The following is a 12,590-nucleotide window of genomic DNA, read 5'->3' as shown; positions in this document are numbered from 1 at the left end:
TGTGCTTTATTGCAGTTTCTGTGCTAATTAAAACATTCCAAGTATAAATACTAGTGTTTATGTCGATGAGTTAAAAATGAACTTTTCTAATTTCAAAGAAAAATACAAGCATCTGCCGCATTATGAGCCTATTCACGTCTTCTTTCCAGTGCCAAGCAGAGGGGACGTGATCGACGCCATTCAGTGATAAAAGAGGGCTTCTTATATCACACGCCGCGAGCAAGTTTCAACGAAGTTTACTTTTTGTTTTAATATCTATATACTTTTGTTTATACTTCATAAATGTACTATAGAATAAATAAATTGTTCGTCGATTTAATGAATCTCAATTTTTATTCCTTTTCTTGTCAATTAAGTTACAGCAGGCATACATAGGATTTTAAAATGCATTCATTAGATTAAAAAGGATTGGGAATATGGGTTAATTGGAGGTTCCCGGTAATCACTTCAGCACTGTTAAAGGCAGCGCGTCGAGGGGCTATTCACTAATGAAAAATTTCTTTTTTTGGTGATTTTTATTCATGCTTTTAAAAAGGATAGGGATTCATTGGTGATATAAAATGGATGGGGATTAATGGTTGCGTCTGGATTACGAGTAATCATCGAGGGGCTACTCACTAAAAACTCGTTAGCGATTTTAAACTGGATTGGGATTGTGGGTAACTTAGGGGCTACGGGTTGTTATTATTTTACTAATTATGAACGGATAATTAAGCATTCACACATTTGCCGCTAGGGGAGCTGCAAACGTAGTTACGTATTTACTGACATCTAAAACATGATAAAATTCTGCTAGACATTCGTGTAAGCAATAGATAGTTGATAAATTGCCGCTAGGGGCGCTGCAAACGTAGTTACGTATTTACTGACATCTAAAACATGATAATATTCCGCCAGACATTAGTGTAACAATAGATAGTGGATAGTTCATAAATTGCCGCTAGGGGCGCTGTGTACGTAGTTACGTATTTACTGACATCTAAAACATGATAAAATTCTGCTAGACATTCGTGTAAGCAATAGATAGTTCATAAATTGCCGCTAGGGGCGCTGTATACGTAGTTACGTATTTACTGACATCTAAAACATGAATAAATTTTGCCGCTAGGGGCGCTGTATACGTAGTTACGTATTTACTGACATCTAATACATGACGAAATTTGCCGCTAGGGGCGCTGTATATAATATCATATAGGCCTAACGGTGTGTTCTTTTATTTGAATTAGCGCCCACGTCACACTTCGAAGCGCCCCCAACGAGGGAATTTACTATAAAACTCGGACGCCACTTGTCCAGGTTTCTTTTCTCTCTGCGCTGGCGACCAGTCAACATCGTTCCTTGATCAGCTCCTCGTAATCCTGACTTTCGAAGGCAGTATTGGATGGAAAGCCACGTTTTACGCCGATGTTGGGACGTGACTCTAAGCTCTCCGCCATTGAATGTCCATTAGAACGTTGAAATCACAACGAAAGGTTAAGCCTAGTACGGTATGTGTGGAAATCTTTCAATAATCCAAAGCCATCCAGCTAGCATTTTATTATTTTATTTAATCCTAGAGTTTAAATTATTTAGGTAGAGTTAATTGTTAGTTAATTACGTTTATTTATTGAAAATTAACTACAATATGAAGAAATTTCCAGACACGAGGTCAGTTAGACAAGGCTTAATTTAGAACATCTTAAATAAGGTACTTGGGCTCATATTAGGGGAAATTAAATTCCTTATCTATTTTAAATAAACCTGGACTGTTTGCAAATTAGGTCTCATTTAACGGCGCGAAACTATATTACCTAAAATGAGTAACGTATGCTTTAACGGGGCCAGATTAGGTTGCACTAGGCTAGACTATACCTTTTATAAAAATTTATCCGGGCCTAGCACTAATCTGTAAGTTTTTACTTTATGCCGTCGTTTCAATTTAAATTAACGAGGGTATTTAAGAATTATTACGCGTAAATTATAGATTTGAGATTCTAAAATTTCATTCGTGGCAGTATTTAATTATTTTAATGGTTTAAATTAATTAGGGTTAACTGTTAATAAGTTATCATTAATTATGGAGATTAAGTAAATTTAATAATTTTAAAATGAGCCACGAACGCGAAGTTAAGGCTTGAGATTTTTAATTTATATTTACGGGAATATTTTACGTAGTTATTTTTTTCCTAAAATTATTTATCTATGGTATTGTTTCCGTGAGTTATTATTTTGTTAGGACCTTAAGTAGCCGTTTAATTCTGATATGGAAATGGCTTAATATTTAGTGCAATTCTTACATTCTATTTATGGGAATATTTCACTTTGTTTTTTTCTTAAATTATTATTTTGCTAGGACTTTAAAGTAGCCCTTTAATTCTGATTTGGCTTAATATTTAGTATGATTTTTAAATTTAGTTTTTGGGAATATTTTACAAAGTTTTTCTTCAATAATTTACGGAAACAAAACCATGGATTAAAATTATTTTTTGTTAGGTCCCCTCTAATTCTGATTAATATTTGTTATTAATATATTTTCATTTTTAGACGCGATGACGTTCTTGGATATTCTGTTGCTGGTCATTTTCAAAGAAGTTTCCTAGCAGATGATTTCAGCCTTTGTTAGAGACGCTCATTCCAGATGACATCTTCGTTGGATTTGCGATACAAGATGTTTAGACCCTCATTCCAGATGACATCTTCTTTGGATTTGCGATACAAGATGTTTTCAACCTGTGGTGGCCTTGCAATCATTCTCTACAAAGATGCGATGAACATCACCGAATCTAGAAAATTCAAATTTTATTAGAATTATATTTGCAACTACTTAATTTCTTTTTACGCGTTCAAACTTTAATTTACGTCACACTTTATATTATTTTTTGTTGAAAATTTTTGTAAACACCTTATTTTTTTATTTTTTGTTCAATAAATTATGCCTTAAACCACTTTTTTTGTTTTCTTAAAAATTCTTTGATTAAGAGGGAAGGTTTGAATTTTTTAGCTCTAAACAGCCTATTTTTTGAGGACCCTCTTTTAGGCTTCTTTTACCTTATATCAAAAACTTAAACGATCGAATTGTTTTGGAAAAAATAAGCCTAAAACAGTAAAAAAAAGCCTAAAAAAGGGTCCAAAAATACTACCCCAAGTCCAGACCCTAAAAAATTCAAGCCATCCCCCTTATCGAAACTTTTTAAAGAAAACAAAGAACGTGAGGCAAGGCAAAAACTTTTTATTGAGAAAAAAACAATTGAGGTGTTTACAAAAATTTTCTACAAAAAAATATTTAAAGTGTTCCATAAATTAAAATTTGACCGCGTAAAATTGAAAGGGGTAGGCTAGTTACCGATTAAATTTAAGAATAAAATTAAGTTCATTATCGGAAAAACTTCACGGTCCAATCAGTTTCGAAAATCCAAGAAAGATGTCATCTGGAATGAGGGTCCTTAACATCGGATTAACTTCCAAGTCTACTTGAAAACGTCTCTGAATGACCAGCAACAGCTTATCCAAGAAAATCATTCGCGTCTAAAAATTAAAATAAATTAATTACAAATATTAAGGCAATGCCTAATTTTAAAATAAATGCTACTTTAAGCCTAACAAAATAATAATTTACCGAAAGAATCCCATATATTTAAATAATTAGCGAAATACTGGCGATATATTGCTAAGAAATTTTTTTAATAATCTAAGCTAAATTTCTTAAGTTTTGTTCAAATGTCTTAACCTCGTGGTCGTGTTATACTTAAATTTTAATTCAAAATTATTATTTAATAGACTGAATTTACGTAAATAATAATAATTAACTGCCTGTTTCATTAAAACTACTTAATTTATTAAAACAATAAGCTATTTAAAAAAGGCTTACATTTGTTGCGCATTAACAAGTTTGTTCATTCCAACATGGCCTTGCTAAATCGATTCCAGAAAAACATTCAATGGCGGAAAAGAGCTCTTGATTCTGGATTTATTCCTTGACGGCGAAAAGAAAAATGGCTGATCGTCGGCGAAAGGCCTGATTTCCAAGAGCTGAGCAGGAAACGATCTTGACTCCACGATGCCAATCAAAAAAAGAAATTTCGGACGGTTAGTTACTCAAGAACAAGTTCTCTCCCAGAAGATTTAGGCCCTCAAGACGTTAAAAGCAGCCGACACTAATTGGAGTAATACCGTTTTTCCGTTGGCCTATTCCATGGAGTAATATTTTTGTAGCGAAAATGAAAGTTTCCTTAAAATTCCATAAAATTTGTCTGTTTCCTGCAGTCTGCCACCATGGAGTAATATTGCAGGAAACAGACAAATTTTGTGGAGTTGTAAGGAAACTTTCATTTTCGCTCAAGAAAATTACTCCATGGAAAAGGACAATGGAAGGTATGGAGCAATATTGTAGGAGACACCAAATTTTATGGAATTTTAGGGAAACGTTCATTTTCGCTCCAATAAAACTACTCCATGGAAATGGACCATGGAAGGTATGGAGCAATATTGTAGGAGACACCAAATTTTATGGAATTTTCAAGAAAGTTTCCGTCTCGCTACAAGAATATTACTCCATGGAATAGGCCAACGGAAAAACGGTATTACTCCAATTAGTGTCGGCTGCTTTTAACGTCTTGAGGGCCTAAATCTTCTGGGAGAGAACTTGTTCTTGAGTAACTAACCGTCCGAAATTTCTTATTTTGATTGGCATCGTGGAGTCAAGATCGTTTCCTGCTCAGCTCTTGGAAATCAGGCCTTTCGCCGACGATCAGCCATTTTTCTTTTCGCCGTCAAGGAATAAATCCAGAATCAAGAGCTCTTTTCCGCCATTGAATGTTTTTCTGGAATCGATTTAGCAAGGCCATGTTGGAATGAACAAACTTGTTAATGCGCAACAAATGTAAGCCTTTTTTAAATAGCTTATTGTTTTAATAAATTAAGTAGTTTTAATGAAACAGGCAGTTAATTATTATTATTTACGTAAATTCAGTCTATTAAATAATAATTTTGAATTAAAATTTAAGTATAACACGACCACGAGGTTAAGACATTTGAACAAAACTTAAGAAATTTAGCTTAGATTATTAAAAAAATTTCTTAGCAATATATCGCCAGTATTTCGCTAATTATTTAAATATATGGGATTCTTTCGGTAAATTATTATTTTGTTAGGCTTAAAGTAGCATTTATTTTAAAATTAGGCATTGCCTTAATATTTGTAATTAATTTATTTTAATTTTTAGACGCGAATGATTTTCTTGGATAAGCTGTTGCTGGTCATTCAGAGACGTTTTCAAGTAGACTTGGAAGTTAATCCGATGTTAAGGACCCTCATTCCAGATGACATCTTTCTTGGATTTTCGAAACTGATTGGATCGTGAAGTTTTTCCGATAATGAACTTAATTTTATTCTTAAATTTAATCGGTAACTAGCCTACCCCTTTCAATTTTACGCGGTCAAATTTTAATTTATGGAACACTTTAAATATTTTTTTGTAGAAAATTTTTGTAAACACCTCAATTGTTTTTTCTCAGTAAAAAATTTTTGCCTTGCCTCACGTTCTTTGTTTTCTTTAAAAAGTTTCGATAAGGGGGATGGCTTGAATTTTTTAGGGTCTGGACTTAGGGTAGTATTTTTGGACCCTTTTTTAGGCTTTTTTTTACTGTTTTAGGCTTATTTTTTCCAAAACAATTCGATCGTTTAAGTTTTTGATATAAGGTAAAAGAAGCCTAAAAGAGGGCCCTCAAAAAATAGGCTATCTGTTTAGAGCTAAAAAATTCAAACCTTCCCTCTTAATCAAAGAATTTTTAAGAAAACAAAAAAAGTGGTTTAAGGCATAATTTATTGAACAAAAAATAAAAAAATAAGGTGTTTACAAAAATTTTCAACAAAAAATAATATAAAGTGTGACGTAAATTAAAGTTTGAACGCGTAAAAAGAAATTAAGTAGTTGCAAATATAATTCTCATAAAATTTGAATTTTCTAGATTCGGTGATGTTCATCGCATCTTTGTAGAGAATGATTGCAAGGCCACCACAGGTTGAAAACATCTTGTATCGCAAATCCAAAGAAGATGTCATCTGGAATGAGGGTCTAAACATCTTGTATCGCAAATCCAACGAAGATGTCATCTGGAATGAGCGTCTCTAACAAAGGCTGAAATCATCTGCTAGGAAACTTCTTTGAAAATGACCAGCAACAGAATATCCAAGAACGTCATCGCGTCTAAAAATGAAAATATATTAATAACAAATATTAATCAGAATTAGAGGGGGACCTAACAAAAAATAATTTTAATCCATGGTTTTGTTTCCGTAAATTATTGAAGAAAAACTTTGTAAAATATTCCCAAAAACTAAATTTAAAAATCATACTAAATATTAAGCCAAATCAGAATTAAAGGGCTACTTTAAAGTCCTAGCAAAATAATAATTTAAGAAAAAAACAAAGTGAAATATTCCCATAAATAGAATGTAAGAATTGCACTAAATATTAAGCCATTTCCATATCAGAATTAAACGGCTACTTAAGGTCCTAACAAAATAATAACTCACGGAAACAATACCATAGATAAATAATTTTAGGAAAAAAATAACTACGTAAAATATTCCCGTAAATATAAATTAAAAATCTCAAGCCTTAACTTCGCGTTCGTGGCTCATTTTAAAATTATTAAATTTACTTAATCTCCATAATTAATGATAACTTATTAACAGTTAACCCTAATTAATTTAAACCATTAAAATAATTAAATACTGCCACGAATGAAATTTTAGAATCTCAAATCTATAATTTACGCGTAATAATTCTTAAATACCCTCGTTAATTTAAATTGAAACGACGGCATAAAGTAAAAACTTACAGATTAGTGCTAGGCCCGGATAAATTTTTATAAAAGGTATAGTCTAGCCTAGTGCAACCTAATCTGGCCCCGTTAAAGCATACGTTACTCATTTTAGGTAATATAGTTTCGCGCCGTTAAATGAGACCTAATTTGCAAACAGTCCAGGTTTATTTAAAATAGATAAGGAATTTAATTTCCCCTAATATGAGCCCAAGTACCTTATTTAAGATGTTCTAAATTAAGCCTTGTCTAACTGACCTCGTGTCTGGAAATTTCTTCATATTGTAGTTAATTTTCAATAAATAAACGTAATTAACTAACAATTAACTCTACCTAAATAATTTAAACTCTAGGATTAAATAAAATAATAAAATGCTAGCTGGATGGCTTTGGATTATTGAAAGATTTCCACACATACCGTACTAGGCTTAACCTTTCGTTGTGATTTCAACGTTCTAATGGACATTCAATGGCGGAGAGCTTAGAGTCACGTCCCAACATCGGCGTAAAACGTGGCTTTCCATCCAATACTGCCTTCGAAAGTCAGGATTACGAGGAGCTGATCAAGGAACGATGTTGACTGGTCGCCAGCGCAGAGAGAAAAGAAACCTGGACAAGTGGCGTCCGAGTTTTATAGTAAATTCCCTCGTTGGGGGCGCTTCGAAGTGTGACGTGGGCGCTAATTCAAATAAAAGAACACACCGTTAGGCCTATATGATATTATATACAGCGCCCCTAGCGGCAAATTTCGTCATGTATTAGATGTCAGTAAATACGTAACTACGTATACAGCGCCCCTAGCGGCAAAATTTATTCATGTTTTAGATGTCAGTAAATACGTAACTACGTATACAGCGCCCCTAGCGGCAATTTATGAACTATCTATTGCTTACACGAATGTCTAGCAGAATTTTATCATGTTTTAGATGTCAGTAAATACGTAACTACGTACACAGCGCCCCTAGCGGCAATTTATGAACTATCCACTATCTATTGTTACACTAATGTCTGGCGGAATATTATCATGTTTTAGATGTCAGTAAATACGTAACTACGTTTGCAGCGCCCCTAGCGGCAATTTATCAACTATCTATTGCTTACACGAATGTCTAGCAGAATTTTATCATGTTTTAGATGTCAGTAAATACGTAACTACGTTTGCAGCTCCCCTAGCGGCAAATGTGTGAATGCTTAATTATCCGTTCATAATTAGTAAAATAATAACAACCCGTAGCCCCTAAGTTACCCACAATCCCGATCCAGTTTAAAATCGCTAACGAGTTTTTAGTGAGTAGCCCCTCGATGATTACTCGTAATCCAGACGCAACCATTAATCCCCATCCATTTTATATCACCAATGAATCCCTATCCTTTTTAAAAGCATGAATAAAAATCACCAAAAAAAGAAATTTTTCATTAGTGAATAGCCCCTCGACGCGCTGCCTTTAACAGTGCTGAAGTGATTACCGGGAACCTCCAATTAACCCATATTCCCAATCCTTTTTAATCTAATGAATGCATTTTAAAATCCTATGTATGCCTGCTGTAACTTAATTGACAAGAAAAGGAATAAAAATTGAGATTCATTAAATCGACGAACAATTTATTTATTCTATAGTACATTTATGAAGTATAAACAAAAGTATATAGCTATAAAAACAAAAAGTAAACTTCGTTGAAACTTGCTCGCGGCGTGTGATATGAGAAGCCCTCTTTTATCACTGAATGGCGTCGATCACGTCCCCTCTGCTTGGCACTGGGAAGAAGACGTGAATAGGCTCATAATGCGGCAGATTTTTCTTTGAAATTAGAAAAGTTCATTTTTAACTCATCGACATAAACACTAGTATTAACACTTGGAATGTTTTAATTAGCACAGAAACTACAATAAAACACAAAAACTACAATAAAACACAAAAACTACAATAAAACACAAAAACTACAATAAAACACAAAAACTACAATAAAACACGATAAAACAGCATAAAATATTAGAAAAGTTCATTTTTAACTCATTATCGACATAAACACTAGTATTAATACTTGGAATGTTTTAATTAGCACAGAAACTACAATAAAACACACAAAACCACAATAAAACACACAGAAACTACAATAAAACGCACAAAAACTACAATAAAACGCACAAAAACTACAATAAAACGCACAAAAACTACAATAAAACATGATAAAACAGCATAGAACAGCATAAAACAGCATAAAAACACTATAAAACAGCATAGAACAACTTAAACCACAATAAAACAATTAACAAACAAATAGAACAATAAGGTAACAAATTAAACAATAAACGAGCAAATAAGAGAATAATTGAATCCAAAAATCAGATAAATAAAAATTAATTAGGTTAAATTGGACAAGATAAATCAATATTCTTCACTAGAACCCTATAATCTACTTTTGAAAAGAGCTTAAGGTTATATTCAGCCCTGGCAGTATCCCGTCACGTGATCGCTTTGCTTGGAATACCGCTTTAATAATTCGTAAATTTTTACTTCAAAAAAGAGGAATAATTCTATATCTAGGTTAATAAGTTTGTAGTAATAGTTATCCTCTTGACTCGGAGAGGTAATATTTTGGGTTTCCCAACTTGTTTACTCTTTCGCTACACCAAAAACTCTACTAGATAAGTGTTTAAGATGGATTAATGATTGTGGGAGGGTCGAGTTAACGTCCTATAAAATTAAAAAATATCACTACAAGTGCAGTCAACACGTAATATAGGCGGCGTTGCTTCAAAGTCCTAAGCTAGCATGAAAAACCCGCTATTTTTTTAATTGGATTTGCGTGGTCACATGATGCGCATAACCAAGGTAACTAGGTACGGGTGCACGAATCTCCCATCGGAGACGCCGAAACCTGAGCTCTAAAGGTTGTCGCACACTAGGCTGTTTCTCGTATCGGCAACGGTTGCCGCTAGTAAATCCGTTGCTGCTATAGGCAACTCGTATCGCACACATAGAAGTAAAAAATTATGCTCGCGTTGCCGATCTGGCGCTCGGACCAAAAACCTGTTCTGTCCCGAGTTCAGCTAGCCCCAACTTTTTGCCGCTCCTCTTGGCAACCGCTCTGACGTCAAGGCATACCTCACTTTTTCAACCAATAGCCCCTTCCAAAAAGTTTGACTGCCTTGTGCATCTTGTTGTTTAAGTTCTTCGCGCATGCGCACTAGGAGCTAAAAAACGTCATATCTAGGTTGTGAACTAGGCTATGCGGGGAAACTACTTCCTGTTTGTAGGAAGAACTGAACAGCCCCTTCCAAAAAGTTTGACTGCCTTGTGCATCTTGTTGTTTAAGTTCTTCGCGCATGCGCACTAGGAGCTAAAAAGCGTCATATCTAGGTTGTGAACTAGGCTATGCGGGGAAACTACTTCCTGTTTGTAGGAAGAACTGAACTGACTCAGACTAAGAACATTTTTTCAAAACTTCTTGGAAGGGGCTACTGACTCAGACTAAGAACATTTTTTCAAAACTTCTTGGAAGGGGCTATTGGAGCCGGGTCCTACGGAATTTTTTCTATTGCACCACGTTTGAAAAAATGAAACCTCGCTTTGATTTTTTCTCACTTTCTTTTGAAGTTTTGATCGAGTTGTTTTTATTTCCTAGGCCCTAGCTTTCTTTCGTGAAAAATGGCAGAGCATGATATCATGTCTATAATTTTAGAAAATGAGGGAAATAAACTAGATGAAACGGAATTTTATATATAAATAACGTTTATTTTTTCCTGAATAAGTGGTAGTTCAACCAATTTCCACTATCATAAATTAAAAACTATCATATAATGTATGAACATTGATTAATTAAAAAAATTAGCTACAAAAAATTAAAAGAAAAAGAAATCTGAAACACGATCGATACACGAAAAGTTTCAAGATTTACCTAGTGCGCGAGTACTCTATAAGATCGCCAGAACCGACGCGAAATCTTCCCGACGCCGATGCCGAAATATTTCCTCCCCCAAAATTTGTTTTTGATGCTAGTAACAGCGTCACGTTTTTTTCCTCTAGTGTGCGACAACCTTAAGATCGGGCAGTCGAAGACTCCCTCACCCCTATATCCTCCTAGCTACTATTACGCTCGTCGTACCGCTTTTATATCTTGGATACTGATAAAAATTATTCCCTTACAAAAAACACACACACAAGAAGCTTCAGAATGTCATCGAACAAGCAGAGTACCGCTGCGAGGAAGCGCTTTTCTTCTTGGCCCTCCTTGACAACTAAGTATAATTTAAAATTCTCGAAGAGAAGTATTATATACTTCTGACACAATATATTGTAACACACCTCTCATTAGTTTCATTATATTTGGACCATTAGATCCAAATATATTGTGGATTGAATACTGAATTTACAATTTTGACATTGGAAATTAACTTTTATTAAAAAAATCTATCGACTCTAAATGCTTGAATCTTTTTAATAAAATAGAATATATTGTGGCACACCTCTCATTCAAATTTCAGGACATTTGGACCATTTAATCCAAAGATATTGTGGATTAAATACTGAATTTACAATTTTGACATTAGAAATTAATTTTTATTAAAAATTTATTCATTCTAAAACCTTGAATCCCTTTTAGTGTAATAGAATAGATTGTAACACACCTCTCATTAAAATTTTCGGACATTGGGACCAGTAGATCCGAGATATATTCAGTCGGGAGCGCGGATCGAGTGGGCTATGCCGAAATACTGCAGTGTGGGAAATAAGGATTTTTTTAAAACTGGACCTGTGGCCAGTAGAGCCTAGGTATTTTAATTAAAAAACTGGCCACAGTGCCACCTACCATTTTTAGCCTCAAAAATCAGGCTTCCGTAATTTATGGCCAAATTATCTATTCTTGACAAAATGTGCTATCATAAGTTTATAAGATGTTCCATAAGTGTGTCACTGGTTAATGAGAGCTTGTCATGAAGTGACGTAGGCAAAACGTCATATATTCTCGTAAAGCGACGCCTAGTGAGGCGCTGTCAAAGGCTAAGGACAGACTAAATAGGAAGATGGACTGCAAAACCGAGTGTAGTCAATTCTCGCGTCGTTCTCGAACTAGCTCTTATTAAGTCTCTAGCATTACGAAGTATAGGAAGTGTCATACTTATGGAACATATCTTATAAACTTATGGTGCTATGGCATAGGCTTAGTAGGTTAGTTTTTAGAGGTATGGGTATTTCAAAATATTGGAGTCCTAAATTAAGAACTATTAGTCTTTATTGAGTAATGCTAAATTAAAAAATTCGACCCGTAGGGAGGGAGTTGGCACTCCATTGTTATCTTCCCATAGACGCTAATACAGTCAAAATCAGCAGGCTGCCTTTCCCTATAGACCAGACCCAAACAAGACTACCGAGAGATTATCTTCCCTTTAGCTAACTGCAAAAATCACTTCATCTACAGATTCTACACTGTGTGTTGAGCGTAGACAGACATACAAAACCCACCCATAATCCCACTCCCAAATACACAATTCAGGCCAAACAAGCAAACAGCATAGAAGCAAAGACGAGACAATTTTAGGGACTAATCCCATAGTATTTATTTAATGAACCAAAATCTTGAGGGGGAAAAACTTTGAATTAATTAAGTGGCCACCAGGGCCTGTAGACCCCAAAGCGTTTAATTTTTAAACTGGCTATTGGCCTGTGATTGTGCCTTATTTCCCACACTGGGCCGCGCCAGTTTATAAGCGCATGCGCCGAATGTAAGCAACTTGATTTCTAAATGTCCATGCAGTGCAAAAGAACAGATTGTACCATTCATCA

General features: G+C 34.4%; 1 long non-coding RNA gene across 1 annotated transcript; it reads right to left on the bottom strand.

Moving 5' to 3' along the window:
* Nucleotides 1-2,636: 2,636 nt before the first annotated feature.
* On the bottom strand, nt 2,637-4,049 carry LOC149705119 (uncharacterized). Its single transcript, XR_016381445.1, has 3 exons — nt 3,848-4,049; nt 3,323-3,504; nt 2,637-2,762 (listed from the first exon to the last, which is right to left on the bottom strand). It is a non-coding gene; the product is annotated as an uncharacterized LOC149705119 (long non-coding RNA).
* Nucleotides 4,050-12,590: the final 8,541 nt, after the last annotated feature.

This window comes from Phalangium opilio, unplaced genomic scaffold (assembly GCF_054372755.1).
Source record: "Phalangium opilio isolate 3A_F unplaced genomic scaffold, DU_Popi_V2 ptg000014l_1, whole genome shotgun sequence".
Taxonomy (NCBI): domain Eukaryota; kingdom Metazoa; phylum Arthropoda; class Arachnida; order Opiliones; family Phalangiidae; genus Phalangium; species Phalangium opilio.
This window is presented reverse-complemented; position numbering and strand designations above follow the sequence as displayed.